This window comes from Xenopus laevis, chromosome 3L (genome assembly GCF_017654675.1).
Source record: "Xenopus laevis strain J_2021 chromosome 3L, Xenopus_laevis_v10.1, whole genome shotgun sequence".
NCBI lineage: Eukaryota > Metazoa > Chordata > Amphibia > Anura > Pipidae > Xenopus > Xenopus laevis.
Window position 1 is genome coordinate 115604157 of NC_054375.1, and position 27263 is coordinate 115631419.

General features: G+C 39.0%; 1 protein-coding gene across 3 annotated transcripts in view; it reads right to left on the reverse strand.

Annotated features, from left to right (window-relative positions):
• abhd2.L (abhydrolase domain containing 2 L homeolog) overlaps positions 1 to 12237 on the reverse strand; it is a 36707-nt gene extending 24470 nt beyond the window's left edge. Inside the window, exon 1 of one of the 3 annotated variants that reach the window (XM_041586847.1) lies at positions 12100 to 12237. The gene's annotated coding sequence lies outside the window, so the exon portion shown is untranslated. Of the gene's footprint in view, positions 1 to 4650; positions 4696 to 9912; positions 10065 to 12099 lie in introns of those variants that run through there. The other 2 variants (XM_041586846.1, XM_041586848.1) reach the window with 2 other exon arrangements.
• Between the last annotated feature and the right edge of the window lie 15026 nt (positions 12238 to 27263).

Below are 27263 nucleotides of genomic sequence, written 5' to 3' on the forward strand. Positions count from 1 at the left end.
CAATTCTATTACAACAGATTGTGTTGGATTAAAGATGCACCATGGACAATGATAATGGCGATTAAAGGAATTGTTCAGTATAAAAATAAAAACTAGGTAAATAGATAGGATGTTCAAAATAAAAAATATTTCAATATAGTTAGTTAGCCAAGAATGTAATCTATAAATGCTGGTGTGACTGGATGTCTGACATAATAGCCAGAACACTACTACCAGCTTTGCAGCTCTCTTGGTTTCCACTGATGGATTACCAGGCACTAACAAATCAGTGACTTGGGCAGGTGGTCATTACTGTTGTTTTTGAATCTGAGCTGCATGCTAAGGATCAATTGCAAACTCACTGCACAGTTATGTCCCATGTGGCCCCCCTTAAAATTGCTGACTAACTCAGAGTTAGAGAGCTGAAAAGCAGGAAGTAGTGTTCTGTTATATCAGACATCCAGTCACTCCAGCCTTTATACATTACATTTTTGGCTAACTAACTATATTAGAAACATTTTTTATTTTGTACAGGCTATCTATTCACCCCAGTTTTTATTTTTACTCTGAGCTGTTCCTTTAATGACATCTGTCTGTTCAGCCCATAAGTCAATCAACCGTAACAGGTTTTTAAGAAATAATTTCTCAGAAAATTCCCTATAAACATATTTTAAGCTACATTCACTTGTGTTAGCTTTTGAATTATGTTTTCAAAAAAACAATCCTTTTACAAAAATCGTATGGGCATATTTATCAAAGGATTAGTTATACTTGACAGCTCCTGGGTGTGACGCCAATGAAAGATCTTTACACGATTACATAAAAGGAACATTTTTTGACTAAGTTTTTATAGACACAGTATAAGATAGGGTAATAATGCCAATATAAAAGCAGTGTATACTGGAATCCAACACATTAAGAAGCAGATTTATTACGGTTAGAATTTTAGAGGATTTTTTGGTCACAATTCACATTTTTGGGTTAAAAAAAAAAAAACTAAAATTTTCCAAGATTGTTTATACACCGGCCCTGGAAATAATTGAATATGAAAATACACCACCTAAAACCTGTCGAGGTCATGTAGAAATCAATGACAGACATCCCTTAAACCATTTGAAGATGGTAACAGCCTGCTTGATGTTCGAGGGTTTTGTCTGAAAACTTGAATGATTCAAGTTTTTTTCCAGAGGAAAACAATCAATTTGAGTTTTTGGATTTCGGGACTCAAATTCGCAGAATTGGGTTTTTCCCATTTGAGTTTTTTCTTAAAGGGGTGGTTCACCTTTAAGGTAACTTTTAGTATGTTATAGAATAGAAACTTCTAAGCAAATTTTCAGTCAGTTTTCATTATATATTTTTTTTATAGTTTTATAGTTATTTGCCTTTTTCTTTTGACTGTTTGCAGCTTTCAAATGGGCGTCGCTGACCCCTTCTATAAAGCAAATGCTCTGTAAGCTTACAAATGTATTGTTATTGCTAATTTTTTATTACTCATCTTTCTAATCAGGCCTCTCCTATTCATATTCCAGTCTCTTATTCAAATCAATGCATGGTTGCCAGGGGAATTTGGACCAATGCACTCGGGGCGCTGTGATTTCCGAAGTCACCCAAAGTTGCCTCACGAGGAAACTTCGGGCGAAAATCGAAGCACCGAGAGTGTATTGCCACAGGGATTTTTCATTTTAGCAGGCGGAAGGCAGGGAGAAGGCAGTTAGGGAGATTGTCACCCCGAAGAAGAGGCGATTAGTCGCCAGGCGACTAAATCTCCCCTAATCTGCCCATGTGCTAAAGCCCTTAGCTGGTGATCAGTAGATCTCAAGACACTGTCAACAAACAGCTTGTCTAAATCACCCTCCTATTTCATGCTTTTCATTCACATTTTCTCATAAATCAATATATATATATATATATATATATATATATATATATATATATATATATATATATATTTAAGTAATATTTTCCATGGAACAAAATGCTAAAAATGCTTTATGGATGTAGATCATAATGGGACAACATCACTAAAAGTAAACCTCGCTTTAGTAAAGTATGGGCAATCCTGATATACAGATACAGTATATTATATATATATATATATATATATATATATATATATATATATATATATATATATATATATATATATATATATGTGTGTGCAGTTATGCAATTTGCATTTGGTAAGGGTGTTCTTAATGAACAAAGAGTGAAGTTATCCAGTACAGGGTCAAACTAATGTATATAGTGTATTTAAATTACCCATTCCCTGTTAACCCCTCTCAAATAAAAAGGTTACAAAAACGCTTGACTTATCCATCGATGTCCTAACTTAGGTCGTCAATTCTCATGTGATAATTATGTATGGATAAGACAGACCGCTATGTATTTGAATTGGTTGTTGTTTATTATGGATGTATCGAGCTGAAAATAAAAACTTTTTTTTTTTTTTTAAGAAGTGTATTTAAATAGCTTGCTTTCCAGTAAATGACATGGGGAACTCTCCCACTGGGAACAAAATATTATTTAAGTTAAACATACACAGCACAGGGCAGAAATTACACTCTAGATATCTAAACACAGACAAATGTCTCAGGAGAATTTGAACTGGAAATATTGGTTCTATGAAGATTGAAGATGTGAACTCATAAACATGTGCCCTGTACAGTCTGTAATTGCACATATGATTCACTGCACAACTGTTGAGAGTCAGCAAACATTAAATAATACAGCAGATGGTTTGTATATATTTAGGTTCATTAATTCTGAAGACAAAAAGTGCTTAAAGGCAAAACATATTGAAATTACTGGATCCTTGAAAGTATGAATGTGGACCTGCAGACTTTTACCTATATGCCCTAGTGCAGTGATCCCCAACCAGTAGCTTGTGAGCAACAAGTTGCTCCCCAACCTCTTGGATGTTGCTCTCCATGGCCTCAAAGCAGGTGCTAATTTTTTAATTCCAGGCTGGGAGGCAAATTTTGGTTACATAAAAACCGGATATACTGCCAAACAGAGCCTCCTGTAGGCTGTCAGTCCACATAGGGGCTACCAATAGCCAATCACAACCCTTATTGGCACCACTCAGGACCTTTTTCATGATTGTGTTGCTCCCCAAATCTTTTTATATCTGAATGTTGCTCACGGGTGAAAAAGGTTGGGGACCCCTGTGTATTTCAGCTGGAGATAAGTATGTACAGCCCAATAGTGACTGTCTATGGCAACTTATAGCAGCCCCTCTGGCATTTGCCAGAACCCACAGATTCCAAGTCTAGGTCTGTATTGTTGGCTCTAGCATCAAACAATCAGGTCACGTTGACTGAGCCCAGTGTATGGTGGACAAATCTTACAAGGCCTCAAGCATACGGGAAGATTCGGGGACATTTAGTCACCTGGTGACTAATCGCCTCTTCTGCGAGATGACAATCTCCCCAAACAGCCTTCCACCTGCTATAACGACAAAACGCCAGCGACAATTCAATTTCTGAAGTCACCTGAAGTTTCCTCATGAGGCAACTTCGGAAATCGAAGCGCCGTGAGTTCATCGGCGCTGGCGTTTTGTCATTATAGCAGGCACGAGGAAGCCAGTTCGGGAAGATTGTCACCCTGCAGAACATGCATACCTGTCAGTGCACACAGATGGAGAAGATGGATGGCAATGGATCAACTTTTTTCTGCTAGCGCATTTACACCAGTGGAGAAAACAACCTGTGAGACATTAGCTTTAAAGGAGAAATAAACTCTATAAAAAAATATGGCTTAAAGTGCCATATTTTATTTAATGACCTTATTGCATCAGCATAAAGTTTCAGCATCTCAATAGCAGCAAAGATCCAGGATTTCAAACTTGTCACAGGGGGTCACCATCTTGGAAAGTGTCTGCGACACTCACATGCTCAGTGGGCTCTGAGCAGCTGTTGAGAAACTAAGTTTAGGGGGTCATTGCAAATTATCAAGCAGAAAATGAGGTTGGCCTGTAATATAAGCTGATACTACATGGCTGATCCTAGTTGCACTGGTTTTTGTGTTGCCATGTTGTAATTATCTGTATTAATTACTAATTATATTACAACATTTGTATTCTATATGTACTGTATATTTTGAGTGGTCCCTAAGCTCTGTAAGTGTCAGCAGCACTGAGCATGTGCAGTGAATCAGCAGAAAAGAAGATGGGGGGCTACTTGGGGAATTTTTGGTGGCATGTATCTTTACTGCTAAAGGGCTGTGGTTGCCTTGGACTGGTACAGAAGCCCAAAACTTACATTTCTAGCCTACTTCTTTAGCTAGACTTTAGTTCTCCTTTAAGGGGGCCACAAATTAGGAGATCCTACCCCTTATATGCCCACCAAAGGTGGGTGCTATCAAGCTAATCCAATAGTTTGGCCCTAGGACCAACCGATCAGATTTCAACAACTGGAATAGGGTTGAAAATCAAACCTGCCCAATCAACATCTGGCTAATTTTGGACAGATATCGGTTGGGTAGCCTTACGGAGAGCCCACACATGGGCAGATAAGCTGCCAGTGTATTGTCACCTTTAGCCTCAAAGATAAGTTGCAAAATAGATAAGTACAAATCCCCATATAATTGCATGGGCCATTAAGCTAATGCATCCTAACTGCTGCAATTTATCTATTTGCCTATATTTATTACACTAATGACAGCACTACATACCTCCCAACTGTCCCATTTTTCGTGGGACAGTCCAGATTTTGACAGCTCAACCAGCAGTCCTGGATTGTAACTGAAATGTCTTGACTTTCTCTTTGATCTCCTGCAATGAACAGCCAGAAAATAATATAAAAAAAAAAAAAAAAAAAGATTTCCAGAACTTAATTGGCTTTTGGCAGACAACCCAGAATACGTGGCAGGTGCACTTTAGAAACTTTTGTACAGTTTAAGATAAGCACATCTCTTCGGGAAACTGTCACTTGCAGCTTAAAGGGCAATTCAACTTCATTAGTAAAACTCTAATAACCACAGAAATGTGTCTAAACTCATAACCTGCCAAATTTTGTAAAATGAACATGGTAATTAGGGAGTGTGGCCACAAAATGAGCGTCATCAACAAAACTTGGTGCGCTCTGCACAGCAAATCTTTTTGTCCCTCTTTCTATTTCCAAAATGTTGGGAGGTATGGCACTATGATTTTATTTGAAACAAACAAATTAAAGCTAAATTATCTGATGTTCTACTTCAGACACAACAATGATCTCAGGACTAGCATTTTATTGCAGGTCTCCTAATGAAAGATTCTAACCAGAACTTCTCATGCCCATCCATCTCAATGGTGTAACACAAGATCCTCTGTCTGTAATGCAGAACTGCCCTATCTTTGCTTGTAAGGTGAGACATGGCGTGTTTGATCACAGCATCCACTGCTTTCTTGAAATGATGATACAAGCAGTTCCTTATTTACAAAGCAGGCAAGGTAGCACCGATAAGATAATGCATGACACATGAAGCTCTATGACTAAACTGTAGCAAACTTGCATATAACTACATGTCCAAGCAGATTACTTGATCATTCACAGATATATTAATATACTGTAGGTAGGGGTGCAAGCACAAAAGTATGACACAGTGCAGAGAAGCTTGCAAGGAAAACAGCCATACATTATCCGTATACCAAGCTTTGTACATTTTAGCTAGTCACATTTTTTTCAGCACATACAAATCTGATAACAAAATACTGTGGAGTAAATTATTCACGTTACTAAGCAGAAAGGTGGGATAACCTTGTAGAGACGTTAAGCTGTTATAATAACGAGCTGAAGCTTTCCCTAATTCCCTTTTTGCTTTTAAATCTCACAATATTGCTCCAGGGTCTATATCAGTGATCCCCAACCAGTAGCTCATGAGCAACATGTTGCTCTCTAACCCCTTGGATGTTGCTCTCAGAGTCCTCAAACCAGGTGCTTATTTTTGAATCCCAAGCTTGAAAGAAAGTTTTAATTGAATAAAATCTAAGTATAGTGCCAAGTAGAGCATCTTGTAAACTGCCAGTCCAAAACCTAAATATCACACAAAAAAGCTGCCAATTGTAGCACCACAACAACCGGGAGTAGCTTGGGTTGCTTGTCACGAATAGTTAAAGTATGCTGTGTATTCAAAGCAAAAGTTTGCTGCTTGTCACGAATAGTTAAAGTGTTTGCCTTTAATTTAACTTTTAGTAAGTTAAATAATGTCCTGTTCATTGAAACTTTGTAATTGGTCTTTATTGTTTTTTTTTGTCATAGATTTTGGATTATTTGCCTTCTTATTCAACATCTTTCCAGCTTCCTATTCTACATCGACAGCCAAAAGATTATTGTTAAGTAAGCTTATAATTTTATCATTATTATTGTTACTTTTTATTACTTTTATTTCTATTAAGTCCCTTTCCTATTCACATTCCAAACGCTGTCTAGTTGCTAAGGTAAACAAGACCCTAGCAACCATATGTTAAAATTCCAAGCTGGAGAGCTGCTGAACAAAAGTTAAATAACTGAAAAACCACACAAAAAAAAAAAAAGTATAGTTAGGGGATCCGATATCCGTAAACCTGTTATCCAGAAAGCTCCAATTTACAGAAAGGCTGTCTCCCATTGACTGCATTGTATCCAAATAATATTTATTTTTAAAAAATATTTCCTTTTTCTCTGTAATAATAAAACAGTACCTTATACTTGTTCCCAACTAAGATATAATTAATCCTTATTGGAAGCAAAACCAGCCTATTGGGTTTATTTAATGTTTACATGATTTTCTAGTAGACTTAAGGTATGAAGATCTAAATTACGAAAAGAACCTTTATCCAGCAAACCTCAGGTCCGGAGTATTCTGGATAAGAGGTCCCATACATGTACAACTAATTGTAAACTGTTGCAGAATATCAATGTCTATGTCATAGTAGAAGTTGATCTAAAGGTGAACAACCCTTTTAAAGTATATTGTGTCTGCTGTCTGTATGGTATGTGCTGCTCATGGTGAAAACATTTCAATCTATGTCTTCATATTTCTGCCACATTATATCATTCAACCTATACTTGGCCAGTGTCAGTTGTTTGAATACAGTGTGTGGTGCCATTTTCCATTATCAGACAGGATAAATAAGGCAGATCAGGTTATAATTACATTGGGTTATCTGATATTCTTACAGCTGCCTTTTTATTCATCATGGACAAGTGGAAGAGGATTGTAGAAAGAAAGCTTGCAAACTTACAATAGCAGTGCCATGTGTCTCATCCAGCAAATAAGTACAATGACTTTAAAGTGAGTCATCTATTAAAATAACCCAGATTTAAAACATATATTTTGTTCAGGCCGGGACTGCCCTGCTGAGGGATCTTAGTAAACGTGAAACTATCCCTAATGAAAAGATTTAAATGCTTGTTTAATAAAGTACTATGGCGTAATAGCTTACAAATGAATATTTTAAAATTTGGAGATGCTTTACTGGAGCTGTTTACTCGCAGTGGAAAGATTATTTCTCATAGTAAATGTGTACTGTGTAAATGTTGTAGAGAGCTTGAGAAGAACTGAGGTCCCATAAAATATCCCTTGGAAGACCACATCCAGCAAAAGGACCTCAGCTTACAACAGCCCTGATGTAGATCCTCCCATCCACAAACCCTTAACGAAAAAAAGCCCCAGACATCGGGTCCTCTAATGGGTCCTAGGAGGTCCAGTTCAACGCTGACAGTAATTGACTATACTCTAGAGCAGTGATACCCAACCAGTGCCTTGCGAGCAACATGCTCACCAAACCCTTGGATGTTGCTCTCAATAGCCTCAAAGCAGGTGTTTATTTATGAATTCCTGGCCTGGAGAGAAGTTTTGGTCTCATAAAACCTATGTGTACTGCCAAATGTAGCCTCTTTTAGGCTGACAGTACACATAGGGATACCACATAGCAAGTCACAGCCCTTATTTGGCATCCCCATGGACTTATTTCATGCTTGTGTTGCTCTCCAACTCTTTTAATATCTAAATGTTACAAAAAAAGTATGGGAACCCCTGCACTAGAGGAAGTAATGGTTGACTCAAACCCTTCTAGAAGTACAGAGGTTTTTTCCTTTATGTACTGACACTTTAAAGCAGGAGTGCCCATACTTAAAGGAACAGTAATGTCAAAAAATACAAGTGTTTTAAAGTAATGAAAATATAATGCAGTGTTGCCCTGCACTGGTAAAACTGCTGTTTGCCTCAGAAACACTACTATTGTTTATATAAATGAGCCGTTGTGTAGCAATGGGGGCAGCCGTTCAAAGGAGAAAGGGATCAGATTACACAGCAGATAGCAGATAAACTCTGTCTAATGGTGTTATCTATTATCCATTAGTTAACCTGTGCCATATAGCCGTTTGTCAATATCCGCCATTGCTACACAGCAGCTTGTTTATATGAACTATAGTAGTGTTTCTGAAGCAAACAGATCAGCTTTACCAGTGCAGGGCAACAGTACATGATATTTTCATTACTTTAAACCACTTTTATTTTTTGACGTTACTGTTCCTTTAACTAATGCGAGGTCTACTTTAAGTGATGTTGTCCCACCATGATCTACATCCATAAAAGCACTGTTAGCATTCTGTTCCATGGAAAATATTACTTAAAAGGGGTGGTTCACCTTTAAGGTAACTTTTATTATGTTATAGAACTACCAATTCTAAGTCACTTTTTAAATAGTTTTCATTATTTATTTGTTATAGTTTTATAGTTATTTGTCTTTTTCTTCTGATTCGTTGCAGCTTTCAAATGGGCGTCGACGACTACCTTCTAAAAAAACAAATGCTCTCTAAGGCTACAAATGTTTGTTATTGCTAATTTCTATTTCTGATCCTTCTATTCAGACTCTCTCTTATTACAGTCTCTAATTAAACTCAATGCATGGTTGCTTGGGGTAATTTGGGCCCTAGTTACCAGATTGCTTAAAATGCAAATGGAAGAGCTGCTGAATAAAAAGCTAAATAACTCAAAAATGAAAACAAATTGCAAATTATCTCAGAATATCACTCTCTACATCAAAGGTGAACAACCCCTTTATATATTGATTTCTAAAGGAAATATATATTGCTATATTTAATAAACTACTATTTCTTAATTATCCGTAACAGAATAAATATCTGAAATAAAGCATGAAACAGGAGGGTGATTTAGACAAGCTGTTTGCCGACAGTGTCTTGAGATCTACAGATCACCAGCTAAAAGTCTACTGGTAGATCCCGATCTACCCCTGCTTTAAAAGGAACGCCCCACACAGTGGTGTAACTAGGTGTTACTGGGCCCCACAGCAAATTGATTTTAGGGCCCCCAACATATCCAGAGGTTGTCCTGTATATTTATATATAGAAATTGCTCATTAATTAGGGCCTCATTGGGCCCCCCCTATACCCCTGGGCCCCCCTGCAGCCGCAGGGTCTGCTTCCTCTGTAGTTACGCCCCTGGCCCCACAATTGTTTGAGAGTTTTTTGATTAGAGATACTTTCGCAAACATCAATAAGGTTTGCCACGGTTGTTTTGAAACTCTACATTCTATTTTAGATTCAGCTACATGAGCAAAAATGATAGAACATTAAATATAAGTGGAACATTGTAAAGTAGTTATATGGCAAGGCTGTAGCAAGTAAAAGAGCTGCATCTTGGTGTCTATTGAGAGCAAAACTTAACCTTTTAGTAAAAGATCTGGAGGACAGCACTCTAGAGATCAAATCAAATATCTAAAATGTTGATAATGTGAGGGAGGGGTAAATATAGATACATTCTCTAACAATTATGGCAGGTCAGTTGTCTTTATTTTGCACTGTATGGGCCCTCTCATCAGCAGACACTCAGTGTAGCATTGCATAACAGGAAATGTAGTGTTAACACGTAGAATATCTATTTCATAACAAGCAATTCACTCCCTACCAAAAATCATATAAACTGTACAGAAAGCAACATTAATTCTCTCACCTTTTATCCCGGTCTCTTGCTTTCCTCTTGCTCTCCTCTCATACACACAGTGCAGCCACTACCTCCGCCCTCAGACTTTACATTTCCTACTCCCTTATCTACAGCTGCTTCCCTGATAACTGGGCCGTGTGAGCCTTCTATTTCTCATTGGAGAAATGCCTTGTCAATCATATTTACTAGTTTGCGATTGGTGTGCAGCAGTGCGGCGCCTGATAGGCCAAAACAATATCTCACATCCATGCAATTACCGGGAAGCGAGAAGCTTAGGAATTGGTTACTCTGCTTGTCACTCAAATGGTGATCTAAGCGCTGGTGGCTGATAATACTGTTCTCTGACACTGTCAGAGGAAATGTTGCAATGGTTTACTTAAATAGATACTTGTAACTGCAGAAGAAATAATTGTACGGTATAGATAGAGTTGCTCTGAATACATGGGGAATTGTGTGCTGGGAAAGAAAACAATGGACAGCCAGTGAGTGTGCTGGGAGTTTCTCCAGTGGCCCCCTCACTCCTTTCTGGAGGACACAACGTTAACTCTTTAGTACCATTTCAAGGCTCTGTCTGTGTTTTTATTTACTCCCAGCAGCTTTCCTAATTTTTCCACACATAGAAAAGTATGAAATTCTCATTGAGAGCTTTAACCTGTTGATATAAAGATCCAAATAGATGCCAATTAGATAAGTAGGGAGATCCAGGGAGGCTGTGAGTAAAGTTGGCCATAGACGCAAAGATCTGTTCGCGCGAAACCTCAATTCGTACGATTTTCGGAACGTGTGTGGAGAGTCCTGAATTTTTTCGTCCCATGGTCGATCGGACAGGTTAAAAGATTTCTGTCGGCTGCCGATAATTTCTCTGCATGTATTGCCGATCGTACGATTTTCAGAGGGAGACTGTCACTAGCTTTGTCAGACATAAATGTCGTACGATTGCTGTCAGGGGCAGAACATCGGCTGATCTGTTCTTTTACTACTTTATTTGATGGGAATGGTTAGTGGCAGGTCGGGAGATGGAGAAGTCCGATCGTTCGAGGATTCGAACTATCGGATCTTTGCATATATGGCCAGCTTTATACAGGACTGACAGGGTCTTGTAGAACTCTGCATCAGATTCATTAATCCTGAATTTGTCATTGTAGTAGCTGCCATACTAGTTGGCATAAAATACAAACAGGTCTATACTGTGCCATGTCTGTTGTAACACCTGTTACTGCAGACATGACACAGTAAAAGCATGTTTTGTGCCATGGGGTTGTTCACCTTCAAACACCTAGTTTTCAGATAGTTCATCAGAAATAAAGACTTTTTCCAATTACTTTCTATTTTCTATGTGAGACAGTTTTCTAATATTGAAGTATAAAGTGTCATTTTTCACCTACTAAAGTAGCTCTGGGAAGGGGCGGGGTCGTTGACCCTGTAAACTGTTCTATATCGATACGTTGAGCAGAGTTTCATTAAAGGCAGCTGTTTAATGAATTGATACAATAGTTGCTAATACTCCAGAGATGCTGCTGAGAAATGTATCAACTAAATGTTGCAAAACAGTTTAGCATCTGCACCTGAATTTACTGTGCTGACAGACGCAAACACCGGAGACAGGGACATTCAACTTTAAACTTAGATTTTGAAAGAAACGGTAAAAAAAATAAGAAATGGAAAGTCATTGAAAAAAAAGTCTTTATTTCAACCTGAAAACAAATGAATTGAAAATGTGTTTGGAAGGTGAACTATCCCTTTCATGGGAGAGAAAGAACTAGGCAGAACTAAGAGATACACCAGGACAGACAGCCATATAATCCAGGCTGTAAACAGTACAGGGATAGAGAGGTTCATCCAATTTAGTGCACACAGTCTGCTTCCTGTGTCCTGCCCATCTAAAAACTCAGAACCAAATTCTGGGGAGGACACAACCCCCCTGTTTCTGACAACTAGGAATCTCTGAAACTTGGGCAAACACAGCAAGAAACACAGCAAGAAGAAAAATGAAGCTGGCTCCTGATTAGTGGGCCTTGATATTAGCTTCTCTGGTGGGCCCTCTGTATCCCAGTCTGGTGCTGATAGACTGTATCATTACAACAAAACCCATTTAGTGTAGTGTTGCACAATAGGACACATACAATATGTCCCATAAAACGGAATTTACTCCCTCTCAAAAATATACACTGCAGAAAGAAACATCAATTCTCTCACCTTTCATACGGTCTCTTCCTTTCCTCTTGCTCTCCCCTCATACAAACAGTGCAGCCACTACCTCCGCCCTCAGACTTCCCATTTCCCAGTCCCTTGTCTACAGCTGCTTCCCTGACAACTGGGCTGTGTGAGTCTTCTGCTTCTAATTGGAGAAGAGCTTTGTCAATCATGTTTCCCAATTTATGATTGGTTTGGAGCAGTGCAGCACTGAATATACCAAAAATGACATCTCACAGGCATGCATTTATTGGAAGCTGAGAAGCTTGGTGATTGGTTACACTTCCCATCACTCAGACTGTTAACCAAATGCAAGTGAGTGTGCACACTGTTCTCTGACAGGGGGACAAAAGAGTAAATGTTGCTAGTGCAGTGGTTTAAATAGATTATTCTGCCTGGAAGAAGTAAATATATGGTATAGATGGCTTAAAGGCTGATTATCTGCGTAATTATGTGATAGAAAAGAAAAAGGCACATCCATTTAGGCAAACAAAGTGACGGGGTCAGCTTCTCTGGAAGATTTTTCACAGTGTAAATAAAGGTCCCCATAGACGCGACAATTCTTCTTTGGTGAACGACCGATTTCAGTGCAGTCCGACCATTCCGTCAAATTATCGTGCGGTTAGTGGGATTCGAACGATCTTACATCTTACGATCTTTCGACCGACATCTGCCAGAAAATTGATCAGCCAGGTTTAAAAATCTTTATCGGTCCCAGTGCAATCTATGTTTGCAGGGCCAAGCAGGCAGCTATCCTTCAGTTTTGCTGGAAATATCACCTGAAATGGTCTTTTTAGTTGACGGACACGTCGTACATTTAAACGATCGTTTCGAGATAATCGTGGTCTCACGATAATTGGATCTTTTAAAAATCTTTACATCTATGGCCATCTTTAATAGAAGAGCAAGGTCTACGCATTAAAGGGCACCTATCAGTGGAAAAGTGTTTCCCTCACCAGAAGTACAGGCTAAAAAATGCTTGGAAAGAGTGATATGCTGCTTCCGACAGAGGGGAGTTAGCTGGGCCAATGAGTATTGCCTCAGCTGCACATAATACTTGGCCTGGCTCTGCTCACTTCATTGGTAGCATTTCTGCCCAGGTCCAGACTGAGAATTAAAATAGGCTTTGGCATTTCAGGTACACAGAGGCTCAATCAGCCCACACAGAGGCCCAAACAGCCCCCACCAGCCCACTAAATACTGACTTTCTATGGGACCTTATAGCAGCCCCTCTGATTGCCAGTCCAGGTCTGTTTCTGCCCCACAAGAAATGTGTGTGCATTAACATAACTATAGAGGAAGCAAACCCTGTGGTCACAGGGGGCCCACACCACAGGGTCTGCTTCCTCTGTAGCTCTGTAACTGTATAGATCCCCCTACCCAGCCTTCCCCTTTTCTTTCTAAGAGCAAGCAGACTGGGAGTGAAAGCACACTAGCAAGTGAGTGGGTGGGTAAGAGCTGGCGCATATGAGATAGTGACTGAGCAAGAAGGATTGTGATGTGCGCTGGGCCCCTCCAAAGATATTTTTGTGGGGAGGGGGGCCCGACGATAAGTAGTTATGCCACTGTGTGTGAGAATATGATAGGGACCTTAGATTGTATGCTCCACAGGTAGGGACTTATGTGCAGTGTCTGACTGACCCATCGGGAAACCAGGGAAAGTCCCGGTGGGCCCAGGTATCAGTGGGCCCTCATCCTGCTAGACATTTGGCCTATTTCATGGCCATTCCCTATTTCAATGAGAACACAGTGGCTAAATATATGGAATAATAGATTATAGTATGTAAAGAAAAGAGACTAGGAGAATAGAGGTTGTGGGAAGAGGAAGAATAATAGCAGTGAGAGTGTGCCCCTGGTCTAAGATTAACTGATGGGCCCCTGGTCAAAGGTTTTTGGGTGGGCCCCTGGTGTCCCAGTCCAACACTGCTGATGTGAAAGATGTATGTAAGTCACTCGTGCATGTGCTGGTGCTATCAAATTAGCATGATAATAATACAATCTGTGTTGTAACCAGCACAGTGTTAAGGGCCAGAACTAGGAGTAGGCAGAAGAGGCATGAGCCTAGAGCACAATGGTGATAGGGTACTGGGCATGTACCTCATCTACCTTTATTCCCATAGATCTGGCCCTTTTCTGATTCTGGCCAACCAAATACCCTGCTCACCAATGCCCCTGATGCAGAGGTATTCTATGCTGAAAGATGACAAGCAACCTCCCAAACCACACAAAGCAATCAGCTTTAGGCCCAGCACTGGCTCAGTCTGTTTAAAGGGGTTGTTCACCTTCAAAAAACTAGTTGTTTTCAGATAGATCACCAGAAATAACGACTTTTCCCCAATTACTTGCTAACACTGAAGACGATAAATAATGACAGCATTTAAAATAGCATTGATGTTACAGTTTGTGAGATGCTAGATGAAGGTCACATGAGAGATTCAGCCATAAATTATAGTCTCTTTCAAAAGATCCTATGATCTCAAAAGGGCTGTTGCTGAGTTCTCGTTTATGTGCCTGAAAGGCCATCACAGGCACTTAAATGATTACAATTCTCAAAGTCCCCTCAGGTCTCAAAGTCCCCTCTGTGGCTGAGGTGAACAAATGGAAATGATGGTATGATGAATATGAAGGTAAAAAAAATGTTTTCATTCATAAGCAGATACAGTGTGAGGGCAGAAAAGAGGCAGTTAGTCCATCTCCTCTGAACATCAAAAGATTAATTTTATACTATACATTGATTTGTATGTATTCCACAAATGTAACATTTCCTATACTAATCACAGGACTGCTGTCTGGATAGTATTTTACCAACCTAGCCAGGAAATTACTGCCTATGGCCAGGGCCATATTGCTGGCAAAAAAAAGTCCAATAGGATCAGTGCAGTTCCCATTGACTTCTATGGGACCTCAGTTGCTTTTACTTACAGCTTAATAAATAAAAACCCACCCACATTCTATTCACTCCTATGGGAGTTTTAGAATTGTATTTATTAATGGATGAAAGTTATAACCATTTGATAAATACGGTTCTAAAAATCCTATAGGAATTTGAACGAATAGGATTGAATAGAATTACATTTTTTATAGAAAAATATGATTTGTGAAAAAAAGGAAACTCGAATTTTAGTAAATCAGCCCCTAAGACTTGCCTTTAGGTATTTTGTGCTACTGCCAGATATAATTTCATGTGTGGTGTAGTAATTAAACATAGTACCTGTATACTGAGGGCGTTATGTGTAAAAGTGTAGGTTGAGTAAATATTGCATAATACAAATATTATGAATATTTAGCAATCACTTTTAAAATTAAACCACCTCCATATGTTGTATGTAATATATCTAATAGCTAAATCATTGCAGAATAAATACCTCACTTGTTCAAAAATGTTGTCGGGTTTTGAGTTTTTTTCAAAGCCTGGAAAAAAACAGTATAATAGTTCTAATAATATAAAAAACATACAAAGTAAACAATTGAAAAGTTGTTTATAATAGGTCAATTCACAGTATACTTAAAATTAATACAATGATGAATGATTTGTGTATGGGCAGTCAAATGCAAAACATAATTTTGTTTTTCCACCTGATTTCCACATATTGCAGCAAAATGCAGTCTTGAAAGTCAATAAATCAGTTAATAAATAAGTCAGCTCCCGCAATTAATCTCCTCTAGCGTGGGCAACTAAACTCCTCTGAAGGGTTTCCCACCAGCACTTATCTAAATCGCTGGTGGGAAAACACACGAGTTGCTTCGGCTTTCTGAAGTCACCCGAACTTTCTTCGCAAGGCAACTTTGGGTAACTTCGGAAAGCCAAAGTGACTCATATGTTGAGATTAGTCACCCACACACTGCAGGAGATTAATTGCAAGGTGACTAATCTCCTCATATATCAGTGGCCTTCAGAGTATCCATGATGTCCCACAAACAAGTATTAATTGTATCACTAGAGGTCATGAAAAATAAACATATTTGCAGAAAGCAACCAGATGACCGATACTATGGGGCACCCAGGCGGAGACTCAAGTATATATTATGAAAATGATTTTTGCATTGGATATGCTTGTTAATATTCATAAATCTAGCCTTATGTCTTAAACTTGGACAATAGGCATACAAATGTAACAACAGATATTGTGCCAGATTTATGTTGTGTTTTTGCCACATTTTCTTCCGCTATAAGAAATAAGCAAATGTGATAAATAAGCCAAAATTACAAATTCGTTTATTTAGCTGTATTAATTATGCCTCTTAATTATGCCTCTCTGCTGTTCTAACATCTCTCAAAATACTGTAGTTCCTACTTTATTCATCACTGGTAGGTACAGGTCCTAAAAACATGTCCTATAATGTATGGTGGGTTCTTTGCTTTTCAGAGCAGCGGTAAAAGATGTGATAGTGAATCAGGACTGAGTGATATAATGCTGAAAGGGGCTTTATGTAACAAAGGCTTGGTCAAAAGTGTAGCAACCCTGTATTTGATGCCAGAAAGAATTGTTTATTTTTATATAGTCATACATTTTCTTTCATTTCTTTCTTTGAGGGACTGGAGTATTATGATGCTGCTAATGGTGCTTGTGTTGATAAGTTAATTTACAGTAATCTGGTCAGTGCTGCTCCTGTCACACACAGACATGCTGAAATTACAAAGTAGCACTGGTTAATGAAGAGTTGGGTTCTCCCTGGTGTGGGGAAATGGCAAGTGCAGAAGGATGCCCACAGCAGGAGTGGTGACTGAATGACTAAATAAACTAGTAACCACCAGCATATAAACAGGGCCGGATTTGCATAGCAGGCGCCCCTAGGCCTGCTGCCATTCATCTTCCCATCCCCTCACTTTTATTGAATCACATTTTCATCTTCGGGACCAGAGCAATGGGGATTGGCGTACAGGAAATTTTAAAAACTATGTATCTCCTCTCCTCCCCAGTGTTTCTAAACCAATGTGGGTGTGTTGGGCAGCATGCCGCCCCCTAAAATCTTGCCACCCTATGCCCAGGCCTTGGTGGCCTCTCCACAAATCTGGGCCCAGGTTTGGACTGGGGGCACACGCGCACTGTGAGAGCCAGACGCGCCAGGAACAATTTTAGGTGTGTACACGCACTATGAAAGCTGAGCGTGGCATGAAGACCTTTAGGTGCGCACGCACACTGTGAGACAACTTTAGAAATGCAGGGTGCGGATCTGGGCCGGCGGGGCCCAGTCCGACCCTGTCCGGGCCTGCATATAAACATGCCAAAATAGGTTGCACAGGTGGAGGAAGCACCAGGGGTAGCTCAACCAAGTAGTACATTATGTAATCTATGGCATTCTTCAGATATGTAGCTTGGTAGGGGTATCCTGCTGGAAAATGGTTCCTCCTTTCATGGCATACAGTAATTTATGCCTATATTAATTGTAATAGTTTTTGCACCATATTATGCTTCTTAATAATATAACAATAAAATAAGTCCAATTAACTAATGTTATATTAAACTGTTTAAAGTATAAGGATATTATACAGGTAGATCACAAAGGACAACCAATGACCATGAGGCCAAAGGCCAAGTGAACTTCTATATAGTTTACAACAGGGGGTATATTCATGTTTCATTGAGCCATGTCATCAGTCATTTTTGGTTCTCAGTATTGTAATTTCTGTCACATGACTCACTGAAACTTGTGTATTATAATAAATAATGTACCCCCTGTTGTAAAATATATGAGGATATTAGAAGTCACCTCAGAGTTCCACGACTTGTATAAAGGCACTCGTCCTTTGGCCCTATATATATATATATATATATATATATATATATATATATATATTATAGTCAAGGAGATCATAGATGACATAATATGCAGTAGGGGGACATTATTTACTATAGAAACACTGCTTTGTGAAGACATAAATTATATTTATTATTTTGGTGATGTCACTAGTGTTACATGATTCAGTTTTTAGCCTCTGTGACTATTTTAATTTATATAAGGAATATGTTATGTCTATGGTATATATTAGTGTCAGCTTACCTTACAGCATGCAGGGGAACCCAAACCACAAAGTATATGTTGTATCATTATCCTGATGCCATAGATTCTTCAGCGACCAGCACTAAAAGGCTTAATCATGAAAAAGAAAGGCAACTCTAGTAATTGTTCTTTTAAACACTGTTTCATAATCTTTGTACTGACAGTTGTTTTGTGATCTGAACTCTGTCCTGTTCTACAAGTTTATTTATAGACTAATAATCAAATTGTTATAATCTATATGACTAAATGTTGTTGAGTTGTGGATTTGCCAGGTTAGAAATAACTGATCTCACCTGTCAGAGCCAAATTTAAAGCAGTAGTGCCACCTACTTGGCAGGTTTGGGTAGCTGTATAAGTGGCAATGTCTTCTGCAACAAACAAGGGAAAGTTGTGCTCACCACTATTTTTTAAAACCATTAGGCGGGGGTGCAATGAGGCTGTGACCACAAAATACATATAGTCAAATACAAGAGTCCTCTGCACTCAACCCATTATCAATATATTTAAGACAGCGACATTTTGTGCATACTGCTACTGAAAAATGCCTTACCCTTTAAACAAGAAAGTTCGGGTGACTTCAGAAAGCCGAAGCAACTCGTGTGTTTTCCCACCAGCGATTTAGATAAGTGCTGGTGGGAAACCCTTCAGAGGAGTTTAGTTGCCCACGCTAAGCATAGGACTGGCCAGATATGGGATGACTTTGACGTAGTTGGCCAGCTTAAATATATTGCAATATATGGACAAACAATCCCTGTTTTGTTTAAAGGGTAAGGCATTTTTCAGTAGCAGTATGCACAAAATGTCGCTGTCTTAAATATATTGATAATGGGTTGAGTGCAGAGGACTCTTGTATTTGACTAAATGTCTTCTGCAAAACATACCTTATAAAAATGGTTTAACACCTAGCAAATGTAATATAAACATGGAGCATTTCAGCCCAGGCAACCCTTCACGCTCAAAAAAAATAAAATAAAGGCACAATATTACAGTTATAAGGCTATAGTAAAATGGAGCGGCTTAAGAGAGACTTAAGAGACTCAGGTGTGACCCCTTTCAATGGTGTGGAGGCAGGGTGGAGAACAATTGTAACCTTAAAGGACCAGTAACACTAAAAAAACATTTATTACAAAATAAATTCTACCCACACTAATAATAGAACTACCCTGAATAAAGTTTATTGATATTAATGCTTTATTAAAAAATACTGTTTGAAAACCCTGCTTTCTGTCTACTGAAAATGGCAATAGGGCGACTCACTCTGTAGATCTGCGCTCCACATCTTCCCCCCTAACCCTTCTGCCAAAACCGGAAGCGATGCGACTTTGGCAGTGGCAGGAATGTGTCAGTGCTATCAAACAACGTGTCATTGTGAAGCTGCTGCTGCCAACCTATTACCCCGTTGTAATCACTCCTTAATGCAGCTTGTCACCCGCAGCTCACAGCCTGCCCACCTGACACACCCCCTCTTCGCACCCACTCTCCTCCAGCTGGCTCTCTGCTGTTCCGCTGCTCTGGGCAGGATACACCTGGAGGCGAGCAGAATGCCCAGAACCAGCCCCGGCAGAACACTGAGCAATGAGTGGCGACTTCTGGCAGTCATCCCTCCTGTTGCAAAGCAATCTCCAGTGACAGCGGGCCAATGCGACTCTGTCAGGCTGAAATCAGCATCCAAATTAGCCAGGGAGCCCTCTCAGCTTGCACCGGGGCCCGCTATCCTGGCAGCCTGTAGGCGCCTTGCCTTCACATCCCATGCACAATAGCCGCTAAATAATGCAAAGCATCTTTCTATACCAGGTGATCGGGATGTCTGGCGTTATGTTCTGGACTGGCGTTATGTCCAACACGGCACTAGCAAACACCACGGCTATTGTGCACGGGATGCGAAAGGATCCCCATAAGAATGATTTCCATAAGAATGAGCGCCAGTGGTTCTTATAACTTAACTATAGAACTTATTTATTAAGAACTATCCACAAAGGAGATCAATGAGACAATACATGAACAAGGAACATTAATGGATAGACATTACACTTGAAAAAGGGTTTTACCCGAAACATGTAGTGTGTTGCACTGCTAATAAAAACACATGCAGTTTAAAAATACTGCTTTGAAGCTGTTTATTCCAACAATTCTGACTTTAATGGATAGACATATGCTCACAGCAACAATGATCAGTGTAAATCCTTGCAGAATAAGAGAGAGAGAATACACAGAGTAGACAGAGGCACTCCCAGCGTTCAGCCCTTACCCTAAGTTGAGCCCCAAGGGTGTCTCTCTTCTAGACCCTATCTTTGACACTTTGGGTCCATTAAACTGTGATTTTTTCTGGTCGTGCTTTTTAGGGGGAAACTCATATTTTTTGCTGTACTGTCTCTTTAAAAATTTGACTTTGACCATTCGCCATCTAAAACCTGCCGAATTGCTGTTTTAGCCTATGGGGGAACTCCTAGAACTTATTTGGAGTCAATTGGTGGACTTTAAAAAATCTAAGTTTTTTTTGGGGAAAGACTTCGAATCAAATTCGACCGAATGAGCTATTCCTTCGTTTCGTACTATTCGAATTTAGCCAAATACGGACCTATTCGATTGAAAACTTACCTATTTGACCAAAAAAAAACTTTGACTTAAGTTCGGTTGGTCTTTTTGAATTGGAATATCGAAGTTCGACCAATGATAAATATGCCCCCAAGTGTCTGGTGAGCTCAGCTATCTGGCAAAGATTGCCCTCAGTAGTTGTAACAGCTCCATACAGGCCCAGCAGGGAGGTCTCACTGGGAAATCAGCCATTATTACAGCAACTGGGCTCAAGTAGAAGTCAATGGCAGATGTCCTTGAAGTTGTTTTATGACATTGTGATCTGCGCTGGATAATCTGAAAATGTTGGGGTTTTGCAGCGAAAATTCAATAAAATCAGAGTGACAATAGTACAATGCAAATTGACACTTGATTTTGTTGTGACGTTTTGTCTCTCCGTTTTTTTCAAGAAAAATTATTCATAAATTATTATTTGTGGAAAGGAGTTACGTTGACTTTGTTTTAAGAAAAACAAAGTTCTGGGCAATTAGCAAATGGGATCCTAGTCCCACTCACACTCCTCAGTGGAGTCTGTGCTGCTCAGCTAAATTGCCCTGACTATCTATAACACTTAGGGGGTTATTTATCAAAGGTTGAATTTTAGAGTTTTTATACCTTGAATGAACTCAAATGAACTCACAACTCGAATGGTTTCTTATTTAAGAAAAACCTTGAATGGAAAAAAGTCCAGCAACTTCAGGGTTAACAACCTGAAAACTCAAATTGATAGAGTTTTCAGGAGGATAAAACTTGATTTGCTCTAATTGTTTGAGTTTTTGGGCAAAACACTCTGAAAAACACTCGAACATCATGAAGGCTATTAATATCTTCAAATGGTTCAAGGGGCCTCTGCCACAGATTCTACATGACCTCGACAGGTTGTAGATGGTGTATTTTTGGATTCCAGCTATTTCCAGGGTGGGGGTATAATAAATCTTGAAAAATTCTAATTTTTTTAAAAAAAGACCTGAAACCCCGAAAAATAGATTTTACCAAAAAAATAACCTCGAAAACTAAAATTTTTGTGGAAAACACAACTTGATCCTTAATAAATCTGCCCATCAATGTATTTAAAAATATTTTCCATTTTTGATTTTACTGGTCATTCCAATGTCACTGAGGATGATTTTCCTCTGATTTGTTTGATTTTTAATTAACTCACTTATTTACCCAAATTCAGCAGTCTTCAGTCCAAGCAATGCAAAAAAATGATCATCATTTTCCATGGTGTGAACACTGACTGAGCAATGAATCACAGTTTCTAACTTGAAAGAGAAGAACATAAACAGAATATGCCAAGTTCATCCATGGTTAACCTCAGGCATTCATAATCTACCATAATGTACGGCAATCCCCAGGGGCAGATTTAGCAGTGGTGCCACTTGTTCCCATTTTCCAGAATAATTCTCTCTGTGAGGCACCAGTGAAACCTTCCCTGGATATTGTTTTATCATCTTTATAATGGAACTGGCGTCAAGATACTTTTTCATGTTGTCAACCACAGAAATGGAAGGCATTTATTATTGTATGCAAAGTTCCCTCAATTTTCTCTTTGGCTATGCTTACAAAAATTTAATTTTGTCTGCTTTTTAAAGAAACCGTGGGTGCAGAGAAGCGGGGCAGTCTGAATTAATAGTCATGAATAATTTAAGAATGACTAGCACAGGCAGCTACATGCCATGACTAAGATATGATTTTATAAGGGTGATGCACAAACAGACAGTTACAGTATTGCCATGGTTCTGTTACCCACTACAACCAATCACCTGGATTATTTTGTGGATAGAGCAATGAAAGAAAACATCTGAATTTGTAGTGTAGAATATTTCACTGTCAAATACAAGTAACCTAGTAATCAGAATACATTTAAAATGGTTAAACTTGTTTAGGGTAGGGACACACTGGACGATTTGTCGCCAATGTTTTAAAAAAGTAAATCGCGGCGACAAGACAATCGTCTTTTTTGAACAGACGATTCACAGCGACTATTGGCACAGAGCGATTTGTATCCCATTACTCTGTGCGGTACGCGCTCCACCCAAACCGGAAACGGTTTGTGCTTCCCGCTGTAACCTGGCGTCTTTACGTTCTTGCGTTCTTGCGTCATTGCGTTCGCATTGTAATTTGAATACAATTGCTGCTACTTATCTGTATGTGTGTGCGTGTCTAGGAGATTTCAGTGCTTTTCTAAGTACATGCTATTTCTGATAAATCGCTCGGAAAAGGGTCTCAGTGCGTTTTGGAGCTACAGGCGATTCACAAACGCGCTGTGGGCACAGGAGCTGGCGTCTTTCATTTGGTTTTGTTCAGAGACAAAACGAGCGATATGTCGCCGCGATTTGCTTTTTAAAAACGTTGGCGACAAATCGTCCAGTGTGTCCTTACCCTTAAAAGTAAAACTTGTTTGCATTGGGTTAGATCTTTAATTAAGATCTATATCTTAATATATGGATATATGTAGCAAGGAAAATAACTTGTTTATTGTCTGTAGATTTTTTTGTAGTAGGCCCATTTAACATCTTTGTTAAATATTTGTACTATGTATAATACATCTATAGCACAAGTTTTAACATCCATAGAAATTCGTAAAGGATTTTGTCAAGGCTGCTCCATGTCACCTTTACTGTTTAACGTCAGTATTGAGCCACTGATTTGTGCTCTAAAGTCTAAAGAATAATTCCAAGGGATTACGTTTAATAACACACTGCTTACATTTTCTGCATTTGCTGATGATCATCTTGAAAAACCATAAAATTCACTCAAAGATGTTTTTGGTGTTTCAGAGGAATGTGGAACATTTTCTGGCTATAATCTAAAAATACCTGATACTCAAACTAAACGTAAAACCACACAAAACTACTACAATTAGGGACACATTTATTAAACCACGTTTTTTTACGGTTGAGGTTTTTTTGTTTTTTTTTAAAAAACCCTTGAACCCCCAAAGATACTAAAAATCACCAAATATGCCATCTTAAACTTGTTGAGGTCATGTAGAAGTCAATATCAGATACCCCTGAATTTGTTTCTTGACATTGTGACCTGCGCTGGATAATACAAAACAGCTGGGGTTCTCGTCCGATAATCCAAAAAAGTTGAGTTTTTTACAGTGAAAATTCAATAAAAATTGTCAGAACATTTTGTCTACATAGTTATGAAAAGTCAGTGTGCATGAAAAGGTTTTTCACATCTACTTATAGCTTCCATGAGAAAAATGGTTATCCAATAAATCTTTAAAACTTAATTTTAAATTATATAAAAAATGTATGGTTTCAAGAAGCCATAAATTATAAAGGAGGTTCTTTAAAGGCAAACATATGCTTTCAGAGATCCTTTGGAAATATCTTTGAATATTGCTGATTCAAAACATAGTGAGTTTATAGAAACACTACTAGATGGATCCAAGCAGTATACATTAAGACACAGTCATAACAATACTACTTAAAGCGGTACTGTCACCCAGACACAAAAATCTGTATAATAAAAGTCATTTTCAAATTAAACATGAAATCCAATTTCTATTTTTTATTAAAGCGTTCATAGTTGTTGTAAACTCATTTAAAGATCTCAGCTGTCAATCAAATATTGTCTGCCCCTCCTCTATGCCTTAGGCAGAGAGGCGGGGCAGACAATTACTTTCACTTTCCATTTAGCACTTCCTAGATATCACTGCTCTCCACACATTCCCCCGTTCTCTTCACCGTTTAATTGTGTATAAGTTCAGCTTATAAAATATGGCATTTCTAGCCATTTCAGTTTTAGGGTTTTGTTCTCCTTTAAATACCAATGATTCCATTTCTCACAACAAATAAACTATATAAATGAAAATAAACAAAGATAAACTAGACCCAAATCAGTCTAGATTCTAATATTAACAAATCACTAAGGTCCTACTAAACAAAACAAGCACAATGCCTTAATTTGCATCATTCATATTATCACAGGAGATGGTCACTATTTGTACCCAAGGGGTTATATAAACGTGTGTGTCAGTGGAGACATTATCTGAACATACATGCAATAGGCACTATCTTGGAAAGTGTCTGCGACACTCATTTGCTCAGTGGGCTCTGAGCAGCTGTTGTGAAGCTAAGCTTAGGGGTCATCGCAAATTATCAAGCTACAGGGCTGATTATTAAATGCTGATGCTAATTGCAATGGTTTCTGTACTGCCATGTAGTAATTATCTGTATTAATTACTAAACAGCCTTATATTGCAACATTTCTGTTCTATGTGTGCAGTATATTGTGAGTGGGTCCCTAAGCTCAGTAAGTGACAGCAGCACAGAGCATGTGCAGTGAATTAGCAGAAAAGAACATGGGGAGCTACTGGGGCATCTTTGGAGACACAGATATTTATTGCTAAATGGCTGTGGTTGCCTTGGGCTGGTACAGAAGCCCAAAACATCATGTACAACATTTTTAGCCTATTTCTTTAGTTTAACTTTCCTTGTCCTTTAATCTTTAATGCAACTGTTCTTTGTATTTATGATTATAAGCACCTGTTTATTCTATTAATTCTATAAATACTTTTTATTCTAAGTTATGCTGTGCAGTGCTGTGTACATAAGTAGCACCATATAAAAAAAAAAGTAGTGATGGGCGAATTTATTCGCCAGGCACGAATTTGCGGGGAATTTGCGCGATTCGCGAAATGGGCGTGAAAATTTGCCAGCATCAAAAAACAGACGCCGGTGTCAAAAACGAGACGCCGGCGCCATTTCGCAAAGCAAATCGGCGAAAATTTGCCCATCACTAATAAAATGTACAAAACATAATAAAGACCAAACTTGCTAGGAATAGAATATTCTATATAATATACTTAAAGTTAACTTAAAGCTGAACCACCTCCGTAAAGTCACCAAGAAAATCTTTTTGCCTCCCCTGGACACCCGTGGGTGCTGTCACCTCAAATTTCTCTACTTAATTCGGCAGAGGCGCCCCTGCTAACGACACGGTTTGTGGTTAGCATTGGGGTCCTGAGGCTGAGCTTGATTCTCAGCAAAGAACATACAGTATGTGCTCAGCTTGTGTTTGAGCAAATTTCTCTCCACACTCCAAAAACATACCGGTAAGTTAGCTCATCCTAGCATGTGCTAAATGTGACATGGAACTTAGTTTCTAGCCTCTGCTGGGCAGTGCTGCACCGCTTTTTATACTGCCTTGATAAATATGCCCATAGCCCTTACACAAATAGGGAAAGGGATAAGTATTCAGCTTCCATTTGCTTGTAACAGCTCTGCTGTCTCAGATGCTTGAACACAATGTCAGTCTGTCATCAGGTGACTCTTGGCTGTACCTGTGCCTTACAATAATATTTATGCCTGTCAGACAAGAGATTGCCTGACACTTGTAAAGGCAAAAATAGTAGAGCACACGCTTTATCACATACATTTTGAGTCATCTCTCAGTTGATGAATGCAGCACCACATTAATTATATCCATTAGGCCTTGTCTCCTGTTAAAGGGGCAGTACAACCTGTCAAAATTGTAGTTGTATCTAAGAGCCACATCACCATATTTCAAACCTCCCAAAAGTCTCATTTTCTGCAGGAAAGTCCTGATTTTGACAGCTCAGGCCGCAGTCCCAGTTTGTTACTGAAATGTCCCTAGTTTCTCTTTGATCTCCTGCACTGATGGCAGAAAAACATACGTTTCTGAAACTTAATTAAATTGGCAGAGAGCCCAGAACACTCAGCACCTGCACTTAGATACAATTGTAACACATAAGATGAGCAGGTCTCTTGGGAGACTAACAGCTTAAAGGTCAATTTCACCTTAATTAGCAAAACTATAATAACACATAAAACATGACCCTAAAACTCCCAGAAATGTGCCAAATTTTTTAAAATGGACATGGTATCTAGGGGGCATGGCTATACAATGGTCAACATGCCTGCCTGCAGCAGAACTTTTAGTCCCTCATTCTATTTTTCATAAGTCAAGTCAAGTCAAGTGGATTTTATTGTCATTTCAGCCATATACAGTAATACAGTACATAGTAGAAACGAAATAACTTTCCTCCAGAACTCATGGTGCTATACATAAGACTATAAGACTATACTAGGTGCATTCAAAAAGAGAGTTTTTGAAGTGAAGGTATATGGTTTAGCGGGCAAGGTAGACATAGATTTATGTAGTGTATTTCAGAGGTCTATACAGTTCCTTATGAATATATTCAGTTCAGTCCTTTGGAGTTGAGATGCCTGATGGCTTGTGGAAAAAGCTGTTGCACATTCTGGAAGTCAGCGCCCGAATGCTGCAGTATTTTTTACCGGATGGCAGGAGGGTAAAGAGATCATGTGCAGGGTGGGTAATATCCCTGACAATGCTGGTAGCCTTCTGGAGACAGCGAGTGTGGTATGTACTCATAATGGCGGGAAGTGAGAACCCAATGATCTTTTCCGCTGTCCTCACCACCTGCTGCAAGATCTTGCAATCTGATGCAGAACAGTTTTCATACCAGGTAGTGATACAGCAGAATAAAATGCTTTCGATGGATCCTCTATAGAAGATAGTGAGGATAGATGGTGGGAGGTAGGCTTTTTCCAGCTTCCGCAGAAAGTAGAGACGCTGCTGTGCCTTCTTCA